Consider the following 9,648-nt stretch of genomic DNA (forward strand, 5'->3'; position numbering starts at 1 on the left):
TCACTTTTAATTTTATCAAGGGCTCCTTGGATGTTCTTGTCCCCAAATTAAAGAGCCTGACAGCCCTAATCTTCTTGAAAAATCTTTTCATTTTTTTTTTTTTTATTCTTTGCCTGCAATCCTGCTGAATGTGTCTTACTTTCTTACAGTAGTAACATTCGGGGAGCTCTCTCCGTGGGGTAGGGGCTGCCTTGTGAGTGCTTTTCTGTTTTCTAGGTAGTGTTTTAAACTTACCTTGTGTTTGTTCTTGCTTTTGGACTTCTTCGACCGCAGCTACCAAAACCTTAGCTTGCAGTGTCTGTTTTTCATCCTCCCTTCTCATATATACTTTTTGAGCTTCCCTCAGAAGCTCTTGGAGGCTTTTCTCTTGTTACCTGTCAATATTTTCTAATTTCCTCCTAATGTCTTCCCAGGATTTGGCAACAAATTGTGTTTTTAGTAAGACTTCCCCCACGGGAGAGTTCGGGTCAGTTCCAGAGTAGATCTGAAAACTTCGCCGCAACCTCTCTACCCATTCCGTGGGCGATTCCTCCTTCCCTTGGCATTCCCCGAACACTTTACTAATGTTTTGACCTCGGGGAACTGCCTCTCTTATTCCCTGAACAATCATGTTTCTTAAATCCATCATGCTCTGCCTTCCCTCCTCCCTGGGCATTCCAGCTCGGGCTCACGCTAGGCCATTTCTGGTCACCTGGTGTCCCCTGTGGACTGCGTCGGTCCCAGTCTCTGATACCAGCTTGTTTAATCATTTCTCTTTCCTCTTGATTAAACAGGCGATCTCAGGATGGCCATAAGATCATCGTATGTGTAAATACTACTTCCTAAAAAGTTATCCAGCTTTTCAGCCACACCAAAGGATCGTCTAACAATCGCCCCATCTCCTTTTTAAAGGCTCGCACATCCCCGGGCTTAAGGGGAACATTCACAAATCCAATCACTGCCGGGGCTGTCGGTACTTCCCTGAGAGGGAACAACCGGTGCTCATTCTCACTACTCTCTCCCCCCCTCCTCGCCCATCATTTTTGCTTTCAAACGAGTTCTACTTGCAGGAGGGGAACTGAGGTTTGTGGGGGTTTTTCCTTTTGTTGATTGTGGGAACTCCCCTGCCACCCGGTTACCGGTAGGGACCCCTTCAGTTAAGTGTGAGGGTCTCGGCTGTGGCGGCCGGACCGGCAAGGACAGATAGAGCTGTCCCCAGCCTTGTGCCGGAGAAACCTCTGAAGAGACTCCTGTGGCTACGGTGTTTGCAGGTGGGGAAAGGGGAAGGGCTGCCGGCATCGCTGCCAGCACCGAGTCTCCCGCTTGAGACGCATGCATCTCAGTGGGTTTGTCTCGGGGGTTCGAGGGTGCTGAAGGCACCACTTGCTCTGGGGAGGAAGGCCCAGCCGGTCCATGGTACGGGGGAGGTAAGTGGTCAAGGGGTTCTTAGGATTCAGTTTTCGACTCATGTTTTTGTTTTTGTTTCATTGGGAACAGCCCTACCCTGGCATTTAACCAGAGCTTAGCATATTCCCTCTCCGAGGGGTCCGAGGGGTCCTTGTTCTCCACATAGGAGAACAACTTATTACAGGTCTATTTTTTCAGATGTGCCTAACACTGGCTAAGTAAGGTGACTTCTCAACTCCTGTCTTCCCAAACTTCTATATAATAATGTATTAATTTTTCTTTCTATTTCCCTTTCCTCAGGGGACAATCTTCCCAGTGTTTTAACATTTACTTCAAGGGACTTTCCAGCGGGATGTCTGGTGATCTCTCCTCCGGATCGGAGGGATTTTTCCCTGTGCTCTTTCTTTGTAGCTTACTTTTTCTCTGCTCTATACTTCGTAAATATACTCGTTACACGTCCACCTTTCAAATGTGCCCACCACATGCTAAGTGAGGTGGTTTCGCAGTTCTTGCCCTCCCCAGACCTCGGCACAATACCAGATCATTTTTGCCTTAGATTTCTTTTTTTTTCTCTCAGGGAAATTTTCCCAATATTTTAACATCCATCCCAAGGGACTTTCCGGTGGGATGTCTAGTGATGCCTTCTCTCTCTCAGAGGGTCCCTTTTCATTACCCTTTTTCTGCATCTTACTTTTTCTTTGTCCCATATTGAAAAATATCTTACCTTTCTTGCGTTGCGTTCGTTCCGCCTTTACCAGATGAATCAGTCTTTGCTAATACTCACCTCGCAGTTAGCTGTACTGGGGTCTCTTGTATTCAGCCCTTCGATTCTCTCTTGGACCTTTGCCTAGGTCCGTTGACTGAAAGGGTTTACTAATTCCCGAGCTCGACAGGACGTCCTCTTCCCCTTTCAGCCTCCTGTGATCGGTCCCCCAGGACCTCCTTCGTCCCAGGTTTTTACAACCGTGTAAAGAGAGACCTTTCTCACCCCGAATCGCTTCCTTCTCGGTCGGCCAATTCCCTCGCGGGAGGATGGAACCGCGACCTTGAAGTCCGCACTCGCTTCATGATCAGATCACGTCTCACACAATCGCCCAATCACTAGCTCAACCTCACAATACTTACAGCTATTTTCTTGCGAGGGCGTCTTCGTGCATAGATGACTTTTTACGAGCTACCAAACCGCGGTTTTCTCGAAGGCTCCTCGCCTTCCCGAGCTCTCTGGATCCTTTTTCCTTTTTATTGTGGTTTTTACCTTAGCCTAAATTTGGTTCGGATGTCGGAATGAGCTGCAGAGATTCTCGACTCACCAGGCCGCTAAAATCAGCGGAGGTACCCGTCCTGGGTAGCGAGATTCTCCTGCAATTTCTCCTATCCGAGTCACGGCACCAATCTGTTATAAATGCAAAGGCAATTTCGGGTTATATAAAAGAGAAAATTTATTATCAAACAATAATAAATTCAAACAAAGAGAAAAAAAACCACAATAAAATAAGCAGCGCAGCGCTGGGTGGACAGGGTCTATACGCAAGGTATAGATGCTCCCAAATCCACGCCTGAGAGTCCTTTGGCCTGGGTTTTTATAGGAAGTTTGTGTCCCAAGGCCAAATTCCAAGCAGGCACCCTTTGCTAAGAGGTTCTTAATTGTTCGAAGAATAGATTTCCTGGCACCGGAGAATAGGGTCAATAGACGTTGGGCAGAGGCTCCTCATATGTAAAGAGGTCCAGGATGTCTTTTTGATATCATTTTGGTCCGGGCCATTAGGGTGGAGTGGTGGCACCCATCCTGGAGCCGATGGCTATCTCGGCTGTCTCCTCTTCCTTTGTCTAGTTTCTCCATTTCTCCAGCACAGGTGGTCAGGGCGGAGGTGCTCAGGTCTGGCGATATCTCGTCCGGGCCCGTTCTTTTGTTTGTTCGATGGCCCGTGTCCTGCCCATTCTTTCGGGGCTGATGTGCCTGCTTGCGATTGTTATCTGGGTGCTTGGCTGCAATCTGTTGCTTTGGAAGAGAAATCCTGCCTTGACCTGGAGGAGGATTTCTCATTCCATATTTTCATCATTTACAATTACATATACTTTATTTAAACTTTTTCTTTCGAATTTTTATTCATCCAATTCTTTATTACAAAAATCAAGTTTCGGCGTCACCACAAATGACAAGCGAAGGACAGATAAGTTGTATAAATTCCAATTGTTACTGTTTTCCATTTGTACACTTTGAGTGTGCTTATTGTAAGCAAATTTGGGTGGCTCATTGCTTAGGAGGGAACCAACCTAGGGGTTTGTGTAACCAGTGCCTAGAAAAGGAATTAGATCAGACCAATCGTTTCCTGATACTTGCTACCCGGGCGGGCTTGTTGGAACTAGACTCTCCTGAGTGGTTTCAATTTTTCCAAAAGGGGCTGAGAGGGAAACTCGACTGCAAAGCGGAACCTCTAGTGATTGAGTGCCGCCGAACAATAAAAGTACCGTGTAGGATTGACCCGATCAAAGCATCTCGGTGGGCTACCGTTAAGAGAAGGTACGCCATCAGGACTTCAAGGGCCCCTGAAGACAGTCCCTGCTGCCGAGAAGATGGTTATCCCCGCCGTATGTTCCTATACGGGCGAAGGGCATGGCAGAGGGATGCAATGGTGGGGAATCCTGATGATCCTGAACCTAGCCATGTGCTTGGCCGAGGGAACGAGTCCCGAGGCGCCTCCGGGGGAGAGTCCCCCGGGGAAGTGTGAGCAGTGCCGGACTGCCACAGGACCTGAGCGATTGATCGACTGTCCTCCGGAACTGCACGCAGGGGTATGCTGGTCGAATGATTCCCAATTGAATCTGTGTAAATTAAAGGGAAAGGTTTGGTGCTCCAACCCAGGAGCAAGTATTATGGAAAAGCAATTTCGGACCTCGAGAGAACAAAAGATTCAAACGACCCACCTCCGAAACAAAAGAGAGATAAGGGGAGTCCCTCCAATTTCGGTCTGCGGACAGTGTAACAAAACTGTCTGGATTGGGGGGAAGAGGCAATCAACTTTTATAGCTTATTTTCAAGTCAACCCTCTTTGCTACAATAAAGCAAACTTAAAACCGTGTACTATTGGGGGAAAAATGTATTGGGAAGGGAAAAATTTAAAACACGAAATGAAAACTTCTTTTAATAACGAACCTAAAATATTAGATTTAGGCTCCTCTCATTGTCTAGCCTGATGGCCCTTGTTCTGCTCTTCCTCTCAGGCTGATAAGCATCACCTAGGATCGTTATCACCTGAATAAGTAGTTACTGCTCAGTTTGGGGAGGAATCTTTAGTGCACACTATATTTTTATGTGTTTTATACTGTTATAAATACAGTTATATACTTATTCCCTCCTTCACGAATTTTTTCCAAAGTTACATTTACCACAAGGACTTATACTGGAATAAATTTGGATCATGCTGGAGGTGAATACGATCATACTTGCAGGGAGTCCAGCTACACTGAGGCTGACTGGGAGTGGTTGTGAGCAAATGGGATCATGCTGGAAGGAACTGGGAGGGACTGGGAATATGCCCTACGCTCCCCAGAATCCTAGGATCGCCCCCCCATGGGTCCCATAATTGTCCCCCAGATCCTCCAGGATCCCCAAGTGCCCCCTCAGCGCCCGTTCGAGGCCCCCCAAAGTGTCCCTGGATCCCTGAATGCTCTCGACTCCACAGATTCCCCTTCCAGCCACTGCTGGGAATTCATCTCCCATCATCCCAGAACACAGTTCCGCGCCCAAACCTCCTGCCCTGCCCCGCGCCCTAAAGAGCCCGGTTACAGCTCCCCAGGTTCCCCACAAGTGCTCCCAAGCCGTATACATTCGCCCCGAGCACCTGCAGCCATGGCTCGGACGCAAAAGCGTTCCCCAAGTGCCCCCCCACACGGCCGAACGCACCTCCCGAGCCACTTCCAGCCGGGACTGCATCTCCCGTCATGCCCCGCGCCTCACCGAAATCCATTGAAGCTGCGTCTACAACTCCCGTGATGCTCCGCGGTTCCATTAAATCGTATTATACCGGCGCCTACAACTCCCATCATCTCCCGCGGCCCGTAGATTCCCTGTTACAGTCCCCCAAGTGCCCGCCCGGACCCCGAAGGGCCTCCGGATCCCCTCCCTGACCTCCAAGTGCCCCCCTGGACCCCCAAGTGCTCCCCCGGGCTCCTAATTGTACCACAGAATCCCTAAGTGCCCCTCCAAGTGCCCACCCAGCTCCCCCTAGCGTCCTCCAGACACCCAAGTTCTCTCTAAATTCCCTCCCCAGACCCAAAACTGCCCCAAATGTTCCTCAGAAAAGTCTCCATGGACCCCAAAGTGGTCCCTTCTACCCTGTCTGAGAAAATTTTTTAAAAAGATGATCAAAGGACTAAAAATAGGTGCAATTAGCATAAAGAGGGAGAAATAGTGATATATTAATTAATGAAGGGAATTGTGGTACTTAGAACCAACGACCAGTAATGTTTTTTGTCCCTGAAAAAGTATAAATTCTTTTAAATAAATATAAAAATTAGGTTATAAAAATGCCTGGGTGTCCTGGGGCATCTTCCTCTTCCTCACAGCCTCCTTCTCCATCTGACCAAGGTTTGGGAATAGGAAATCCTGGTTTAGGTAAAACGGGAGAAGAGTATCTTCAGTTTGAAAGTCCCTTGACTCAAGTTCATCTCTAGAAGTCACCGGGCATATGGGGTCCATAAAAACGTCCCAAACACCAAGATGCAGCCCTGAAAATGCCTCCCAGAAGTTCCCCATCTCTGTTCTCTCCCCTTTGCTGTTCAGGGGTTCCTCCCTGTCCCAGCTGCTGCAGGTCACGCTTGTACTGGGGGTCCCCTGTCTGCTCTGTCTGTCCCTGCCCACCCCAGGTTGCTGGGAGTGCCAGAAATCCAAAAACTTCCTCCCATTTCCATCTCCTCATTTAGGAAAGATGGGTTTTTTTTGATTCCCATGGTCCCTCCTCCCCTTATTCTCTGCTTGGGGGTGCAGGGGGTCCAAAGAGTCCCCCCTTCCCCTCTCCAGGCGGTTGAGTGTCCCGTGCATTGTGGCGCTCCCCCTCTCTGGGCTCCCCACTTTGGAGTCCTGGGGGTCACAGGGCTCTGCTCCTCCAGGCTGCCTCTGCCAGCAGCTGCCACCAGGACCCCCCAGTATCCCTCCAAGTAGGATTTTCCACTCAGCTTTGGAGTTCTTCATTCTCCAATCATCACCCCCAAAAAAACCCAACCGAGGGACCCCCCAGGATATCTGGGCCAAGCTCCCCTTCCCCAGCCACCTGTGGGATGGGGGGTGATGATCCCACAAGTGAGGGGCTGTGAATTCAGGGAGTGCTCGACCTCGTGTTTCCTTCTCCTTTCCATGATCTTCCTTTATCCCTCCTCTTCTTCTTCCTCCCGCTCCTCCTCTTCCATCCCTCCTGACCTTTTTCCTCCCTAACCTCACCTCCTGCTCCTACTTCCATCCCCTCTCTCTCTCCTTCTTCATCCCTCCTCTTCCATCCCACCTTCTCATCCCCCAGGAGCAGTGACTCCCTCGGTGCCCCGTTCCCAAACCCCTCACAGCCCACGGCAGGAGTGGGGATGGAGCCGGGACAGGTCGGGATGGGCAGCACGGGGCTCTCCGCTGCTCCCACCCGCTGGGGGCAGGGGGAACCCGGCCCAGGGAAAAGGAGAGGGAAACTGGGAAAATTGGGGGCTGCAGATCCAACCCAGGGCTGGCTAGGGACCCTGGCTGGGGACTGCCAGCCCTCGGGGCTCCTCTGGGGAGATGTGGGAGGGGGGAACACAGAGAGGGCTGGGGGATCCCAGGAGTGGCAGCACTGACAGGGACTGGTTTGTACTGGGATCATCCTGGCAGTGGCTGAGATTGCACTGGCTGTGTACTGATATCATACTGGGATCATACTGGCAGTCAGTAGGAGCCTGCAGGGGGCAATTGAGACCAAGTTGTCAGGAACTGGGAATATGCCCTGCGCTCCCCAGAAACCCGGGATCGACCCCCATGGGTCCCACAAGTGTTCCCCATAACCTCCGGAATCCACGAGTGCCCCCTCAGCGCCCGTTCGAGGCCCCCCAAAGCGTCCCTGGATCCCTGAATGCTCCCGACCCCACAGATTCCCCTTCCAGCCACTGCTGGGAATTCATCTCCCATCATCCCACAACACAGTTCCGCGCCCAAACCTCCTGCCATGCCCCCCGCCCTAAAGAGCACCGGATAGAGCTCCCCAGGTTCCCCCCAAGTGCTCCCGAGCCGTATACATTCACCCCGAGGACCTGCAGCCACGAATCAGACGCAAAAGTGCTCCCCAAGTGTCTCCCCACACGGCCAAACGCGCCTTCCGAGCCACTTCCGGGACTACAGCTCCCATCATGCTCCGCGGCGCCCATAGAGCGCAATTCCAGCCGGGACTGCATCTCCCGTCATGCCCCGCGCCTCACCGGAACCCATTGGCGCTGCGCCTTCAACTCCCGTGATGCTCCGTGGTTCCATTAAACCGTATTATACCGGCGCCTACACCTCCCGTCATTCCCCGCGCCCCACGGAGTTCCGTTACAGTCCCCCAAGTGCCCGCCCGGACCCCGAAGGGCCTCCGGATCCCCCTCCCTGACCTCCAAGTTCTCCCCCGGACCCCGAATTGTCCCACAGAATCCCTAAGTGCCCCTCCAAGTGCCCACCCGGCTCCCCAAGTGTCCTCCAGACCCCCAAGTTCTCTCTAAATTCCCTCCCCAGACCCAAAACTGCCCGAAACGTTCGTCAGAAAAATCTCCATAGACCCCAAAGTGGTCCCTTTTACCCTGTCTGAGAAAATTATTAAAAAAGATGATTGAAAGGCTAAAAATAGGAATAATTAGCATAAAGAGAGAGAAATAGAGGTCAATTAATTAATAAAGGGAATTATGATACTTAGAACCAAAGACCAATAATGTTTTTCGTCCCTGAAAATGTATAAATTCTTTTATATAAATATAAAAATTAGGTTATAAAAATACAGAATAATATTATTATAAAAATTAAAATTTTATTTTTATTAATTAACTAGATTTTAATGATAAAAAAGAAATTGATAAATGTTTTCAATGTTTTGGGATGTCAGTCCCAGCTGGGCGATGTCAGACATGCTGAGGCTCGGGGTGAGGAGCAGGTTGTCCAAACAGGGGCAGCTCACAAGGGGCTCATTCTTCTCTGTGACCAGACCTCCTCAGGAGACATTCAGCATCAGGATTGTAAAGAGCAAATCGTGACCTCCTGATCAGTACACAAAGATGTTTACAGTTTGAAGAGTAGAATGTTGTCACCGTAAGGTGCCTTCTTTGTTAATATACCTCACTTTGTGTCATGTTTGGTAAATACCAATGTTGTACCAGCCTTGTTAATGCCACCTGGCCTTGTCTATTGCCTCTGCTGCTCCCGGCACCCCCAATGGCACCGATGACAGCACCCAGTGTGTAGATGAGCCCAACTCCCATGGGGGGTAGCACCCAGGAAAAGTGGGATTAACATCCAAAGACCCCTAGAATCAGCGAGCCATGGCTCAAACCGGACTCCAAACTACACTCAGAAGCAAGGCAGAACACTGAGCAACTGACTGATATTCCGGACTTTGTCACCATAACTAAACAACATTTGCTCTCCACGACTACCCAAGATTTACAGTAAACCAGAGTCCTTCTAGAGGCTCTCCTGAAGACAGAAGCCCCAGCTCTGCCCTGTGGCAATATTGAACACTTTCTCCTCTGGGTCATCCATTGGGAGCAGCAGTGGTCAAGCTCCCCCACCTAGAGCTGCCCTCAATAAAGGCATTAAAGGAGCAGCTCTCCTTGCCTGTTCTTTTCAGAAGGACTGACCCTGTGGCAGTGACCCACGCTGCAGCACTGTGAGGGGCTGTTCTCCATGGGATGGACTCAGCTTGGAGAAGTTCCTGGAGAAGTCTCCGGTGGGAGAGAGCCCAGGGTGCAGCAGGGGAACGACTCCTGTCCCTGAGCAGCGGGAAAAGCCCCGGGGGATGGAGTGACCATGGCCCCATTCCCTGTGTCCCTGCACTGCCGGGGGAGGAGGCGCAGTTGGGAGGAGGAAGGGGTGGGGGGAAGCTGGTTTTAAGGGTCTTCCTTTACTTCTCATGATCCTGCTCTGAGTTTGTGGAGTTTTCTGCCAGAAATCTCTCTCCTCCCCCACTCATCCACAGGATTTGGGGCAGTTTTCCCTTTTTGAGGGAAATCCGAGCGATGCACTTATGCTCCCAATTAGAGGTGAGAGAAGTGAGGCTCCAG

At 50.5% G+C, this 9,648-nt stretch overlaps 1 long non-coding RNA gene across 7 annotated transcripts; it reads right to left on the minus strand.

Moving 5' to 3' along the window:
- Positions 1–2,807: 2,807 nt before the first annotated feature.
- LOC111942005 (uncharacterized) lies at positions 2,808–7,746 on the minus strand. 7 transcript variants are annotated; one of them, XR_002870383.2, is made up of 3 exons: positions 7,654–7,746; positions 5,291–5,992; positions 2,808–4,639 (listed from the first exon to the last, which is right to left on the minus strand). It is a non-coding gene; the product is annotated as an uncharacterized LOC111942005 (long non-coding RNA). The 7 variants fall into 7 exon arrangements; XR_015282322.1 differs by having other exon boundaries at positions 5,291–7,302; positions 7,654–7,728; XR_015282325.1 differs by lacking the exon at positions 7,654–7,746 and adding an exon at positions 7,205–7,638.
- Positions 7,747–9,648: the final 1,902 nt, after the last annotated feature.

Source organism: Cyanistes caeruleus, unplaced genomic scaffold (genome assembly GCF_971803275.1).
Source record: "Cyanistes caeruleus unplaced genomic scaffold, bCyaCae1.hap1.1 HAP1_SCAFFOLD_259, whole genome shotgun sequence".
In the NCBI taxonomy this organism is placed as follows: domain Eukaryota; kingdom Metazoa; phylum Chordata; class Aves; order Passeriformes; family Paridae; genus Cyanistes; species Cyanistes caeruleus.